We start from the raw sequence: 6000 nt of genomic DNA on the forward strand, positions 1-6000 counted from the left end.
AGGGCTTAATTGCGATCCACCCACCCGGTGTCCCAACAGTCTGTATATATCTAGGTCAATCTAGAACATCTTTTCTAATTCAAAAACTATGTAATTTCCGCCATTTATAATCCTGATCACAGCGCAATTCGATAACACTTTGTAATTCAGAACGATAATCGCCAACGAAACATGTCCCAAAATCGTGCAGCGGAATGTGCTAGACCATTAGGAATCAATTTTTATAACTATCAAAAAAGTGAAAAATAAGAAGGGCAAAGGAGAAGAGAAACAGAAAACCGTGATTCGGTAGAATGTTAAAATCCAGTCAAATATAATAACTTCATTAACTTCTGGCTTCAAGAAGGATTGTACCCCACACTCGCCACTCTTTTCTCCCCAAACCGCATGGAAATTATCAGAGAAAACTAACCGTACAAGTTAAAAAATGATCTGTTCCAGCAAACTAAAAAACTGGAGAGAATACCAACAACAGAACTGAAAATTTGAGCAAATCTGTTGTTTTCTGTGAGAGCAAAGTGTGCTGAGCTGAGCGCTCACCCCAAAGAGGAGCTCCCCGGGAGAAGGTGGGAAGGTCTCCCCAGCAGAGCACAGCACAGCCCCAGCTCCGCGCAGCGGGCCCCAGGCAGCAGGGTCTCGGACCCGTGTCCAGTGGCCGATCGCGCAGGCCTTCCTCCCTCAGCAAGTCAGCGTGCGGCTTGCTAAGGCCGGTGCAGAAGTGGGTGGGGAAGGCAGAGAGGGAACGCGGGCAGCGTCCCACCGGCTGCTACCCCACCGCGGCCCCTTCCGCCGCTGCCCAGGCCCCGCAGCACACGGAGCTCTCTGCAGCCCACCCGCTGCGGCCAGAGGAGGGGAGGCCAGGGAGGGAGGGGCTCGGCGGTGGCACCTTGGCCTCCACAGAGCAGTGGGCGGGTAGCCCAGATGCCCCTGGTTCCCAGCCACCCTTCGCCTTTTCCTTGGGGTGCCCACTGGCGGCTGGTCTGGTCTCTGCAGGGAAGTGTACCTGTTGCCCCATCTGCACCCGCGAGAAGTGTGCAGAAGTGGCGCTGGGGAGAGCGGAGGGGAGGAAGCAGAAGATGATTGGTGCAAACGCTCCGGGAGCTCGCGCCAGCCTCCACCTACACTCCCAAGTGTTACCAGTCATCGGAGATTCACCCCGAAGTAGGGACTGTGAGCGTCCTGAAAAAGCTGGCCAAGGAAGGACAATCCAGACCAGGCGCGGTGGCTCACGCCTGTAATCCTAGCACTCTGGGAAGCCAAGGCGGGAGGATCACTCGAGGTCAGGAGTTCGAGACCAGCCTGAGCAAGAGCGAGCGAGACCCTAACTCCACTAAAAAATAGAAAGAAATTATCTGGACAACTAAAAATATATATACAAAAAAAAATTAGCGGGGCATGGTGGCATGCCTGTAGTCCCAGTTATTCTGGAGGCCGAAGCAGGATTGCTTGAGCCCAGGAGTCTGAGGTTGCTGTGAGCTACGCTGACGCCATGGCACTCTAGCCTGGGCAACAGAGCGAGACTCTGTGTCAAAAAAAAAAAAAAAAAGGAAGGACAATCTGCTACAGAGCGAGACTCTGTCTCAAAAAATAAATAAATAAATAAATAAAAAGGAAGGACAATCCGCTAAGAATGGCCCCCAGTGGATGGAGCTGACGCCATGGCACTCTAGCCTGGGCAACAGAGCGAGACTCTGTGTCAAAAAAAAAAAAAAAAAGGAAGGACAATCTGCTACAGAGCGAGACTCTGTCTCAAAAAATAAATAAATAAATAAATAAATAAATAAATAGGAAGGACAATCCGCTAAGAATGGCCCCCAATGGATGGAGGAAACCCCAATGTACTTAAAATACTCAAACTAACATCCTCAATAATACTAATGGCAGAATCTTGTGTTCATAATAAACAACCTGGTGTACAAAATGTGGTATATCCATACAGTGGGGTTTTTTTGTGTTGTTTTTTTTTTTTTAGATAAAGTCTTGCTCTGTTGCCCCCGGAGTATAGTGCAGTGGCGTCATCATAACTCACTGCAACCTCAAACTTTTGGGCTGAAGTGATTCTCCTGCCTCATCCTCTCAGAGTGCTAAAATTACAGGCGTGAACCACTGTGCCTGGCTACAGTGGATTAGTATTCAGCCATAAAAAGGAATGAAATTCTGACCCATGTTACAACTTGGATGGACCCTGAAAAACATCCTAAGTGAAATAAGCCAGATATAGAAGAACAAATACTGGATGATTTCACTATGTGAGGTTCCTAGGGTAGGCAAATTCAGAGAGCTAGGAAGTAGGATAGAGGTTACCAGGGGCTGGAGGGTTGGGATTATTGTTTCATGGGTACAGTCTCTGTTGGAGATGATAAAAAAAGCTTTTGGGTATTGATAGCGGTGATGGTTACACAAAATTGTGGCTGTATTTAATGCCACTGAACTGTACACTGAAAGATGGCTAAAATGGCTTATGTGTATTTTTACCAAAATAGAAAATATCTCCCCAAAGCAACCTATTATAGAAAAAGGAGCAATCAGAGAACAAGAAAAAGTTCTTAAAAGTTCAGAATATAATGGTAAAAATGAAAAACTCAATGAAAGCAGAGAATAATGGAATGGACACTGCTTTAAAAACATTGTTATTTGGAAGGCCATCCAAAGAATTCTCAGAAAATTTTTGAGGCCTCTATTTGGATTTATAATTCTTTCCATTCTTAGTAAATCCAATTTCCAAATAAGTCCTTGGTTCCAATATGAAAAATCAGGTATTAACTCAAAAGTATAGTGTTTATTCCACAGCGTAAAGAAAACATCCCCTGCACGTTGCCTTGAGGCTGAGGGGCAAGGATTGGGATCCTGAAGAGGAGAGGCGTGAGGTGCAGCGGGAACACCAGGCCTATGATTTGAATGTCGCTTCCAAACTCGAGCTGAAACTTCATCTCCACTGTGGCGCATTGAGAGGCGAGGCCTTTAAGAGGTGACTGAGTCATGAGGCTCCGCCCTCAGGCATGGATTCACCCCTTTGTGGATTAATGGGTTAATGGGTTAACGGGCTAATGGATTAACGGGTTATCATGGATGTGGGATTGTGGCTTTATAAGAAGAGAAGAAATCTTTCCTGAAGTGACAGGTCAAAAGAAAAAAAATAAAGAGGAAGAGAGACCTGCTAGCCTCCCTGCCACGTGACACCCTGCGCCACCTCAGGACCCTGCAGAGAGCCGCCACCAGCAAGAAGTCCCTCACTGGATGCAGCCCCTTGACTGTGGACTTATACACGCGCCTCTGTAACTGTAAGAAAAGAATTCCTTTCAGGTGTTCTGTTACAAGCAACAGAGAACGGGCTGAGACAGCCAGCTAAGAAGAAGGGCTTAAGGCTGCCTGTTAAGGGAGCAAAGTCGCTCTTCAGGCCCTGCAGGGTATGGACAGGGGGGAAAGAAATATCCCTCAGAGAGGTCAGGCAGCCATGGTCCTGTTTTCCTTTCTTAGTTTGGAACTGGGGAGTTCCTGGTGTGGTGGAACCAACCAGACTGGTACTGGGGAACTCGATAGGTTAGGGGATGCTTCAGACCAGGAGAAGCCCATCAGGGAGTCGCATCCTGGTGCGATTTGGGTGACAGCACAGAAGAGGCAGAGGGAGGCAGGAGTTAGAAGAGCCTCGACATGTAGCAGTGTGATGCAGGACACCCATGTCTCCCAGCTTGGCACAGTGAAGGGAGGTCAGTCTGCTGAGGGCCCCAGCCAGCTGCAGCCTGGTGTTGAAGAGAGGGGTCGTCAGTGGCCAGTAACAGTGGTCACCACAGCAGGCCAAGGCATGGGTCTAGAGACCAGACTAGTCACCCTGTGTCAGCGACCATCTGAGGACAGCACAGGGACAGCCACTCCTCTCCCACTATGCCCAAATGCCACCTTGGGAAAGGCAGTGAGAAGGGGAAGGACAGCCCAGTTGAGAAGATGAACTAGGAAATGACTGCATATTTACTCCAAAGAGAGTGTCTAATCTGGAGGAGCCAGAGAGTCCACTACCAAGTTAATGTATTTTCTCCTGCTGCCCGTATGAGAAAGGAAGGAAGGAAGAACAGATCAGTTACAGACATTAAGAGTCTCCATCGCTTGTGCATCTGAGTGTGTTGTTAAATTTACAATCTTATTACATAAACATGAATCAGAATTCAGAACACAATAAATAGTAAAACAAGAAACAATGGTGAGAAAGGAAACCAGCAAAACGTGGTTAAGTCTTAATTGTTGTCCCTAAATGTTTGAAAAACTTAATGCAACTGATATGAACGGATCAAAAAATATAAAAGACAATATTAAAAAATAAAAGACATAATATATTTTAAGTTCTAGAACTAAAATCCTAGAATCTAGACTCTTCCAACTAACCTGGTGCTGTTTGTAAATTATACCTCAATAATTTTGATTTAAAAAGAAAAAATACAAAGTGTATGCGCTCTCGCTCTCTCTCTCTCTCTCACTCTCTCTTCACAGACTCAGGGTCTCCCTATGTGGTGTCTCTGCTTAAGATTTCTAGTTTGAGCTTTGTCACAATATGACAGCCTCAGGGCAGTCAGACTGCTTGCATGGTGGCTTTTATGACCTAGCCTGAGAAGTCACATAATATGAATTTTGCCATAATCACAAGCCCATCTAGATTCAAAGGAAGGGGACAGAGATAGTCTCTCTCTCTCTCTCCTCTCTCTCTCTCTTTTGAGATGAGGTCTCATTCTGTCAGCCAGGGCTAGAGTGCAGCCATGTCATCATAGCTCACTGCAACCTCAAACTCCTGGGCTCAAGTGATCCTTCTGCCTCAGCCTCCCAAGTAACTGGGACTATAGGCACTCACTACAACAGCCAGCTAATTTTTCTATTTTTTTGTAGAGACAAGGTCTTGCTCTTGCTCATGCTGGTCTTGATCTCCTGGCCTCAAGCAATCCTCCTGCCTAGGAGTCCCAAAGTGCTAGGATTACAGGCGTGAGCCACCGCTCCTGGCCAGATATTATTTCTCAATGAAGAGAGTCAAAGTCACATTGTGCAACATGTGTGTGACGTGAGGGATATTGTTGCAGCCATCTTTAGAAAATACAATCTGCCACAGCCCACCCTCCAGCCACAACATTTCACTCCCACGTGAAAATACAAGTTTTTTCCCATTATGGCATCAACTGGAAGTCTAGGATTTCAGCATCCAAATTGGGTCCAGATGCAGATAAGCATCTGTGGGTGCTGCTCACCAATTTTCAGCAGCACTCAGATTACCTGTCCTGAATTAAAAATGAGATCAGCCACATCTGTGGAGCGGGCAAGAGTTGCCCTTGGAACGTAGCATCATAACATGCTACGAGGACTCCCTGAATACAGTGCACCTGCCGGGCACTGTGTTAGACTATGGAAAACCCGGATGAATAAGAAAGACCCAGAATCTGCCAACATCGACTTTTGGTATCACCATTCCTCTGGGCTGTCATTGAGTGAACTAATTCCACTACTTGGATGTCATCCCCAATTGTAGAACCTCCTTAGTTTCATTTAACTTTCAAATCTCATAGCTACATTCCATGCTGCATTCAGAATTTTGAACATCAGCTGATAGTTATTTGGAGGGATCACACTGTGACCCTGTCAATCAACCTCACTTTCTATTTCAGCTGCATCCTCATCTGTATAGCAATGCTTGTTTTTACCATTTTTGGAATATTTATCTTACAAGATATGAGACTATGGATAACATAAATCTCGTACGCTTCATATAATGGAGACAAGACAAACATCTTTACTTACAACAGGATGTTCATTGGATTTAAGCTGGGAGATATGATAGTCTGCACATTCAGTTGTTAATGAAACAAACAAAATACTCAAAATCCTGGAAATGCATCATTGGAGAGTGAGTCTAAAATGTACTATATTATTGTGGATTTGATATCAAATATTTTGATGATATATTTATACTCTTTAGGAAGAGAACCTTCCTCCTAGCCTGTAGCTCCAACTTTCACGCATTAGCCC

This window comes from Lemur catta, chromosome 15 (assembly GCF_020740605.2).
Source record: "Lemur catta isolate mLemCat1 chromosome 15, mLemCat1.pri, whole genome shotgun sequence".
NCBI lineage: Eukaryota > Metazoa > Chordata > Mammalia > Primates > Lemuridae > Lemur > Lemur catta.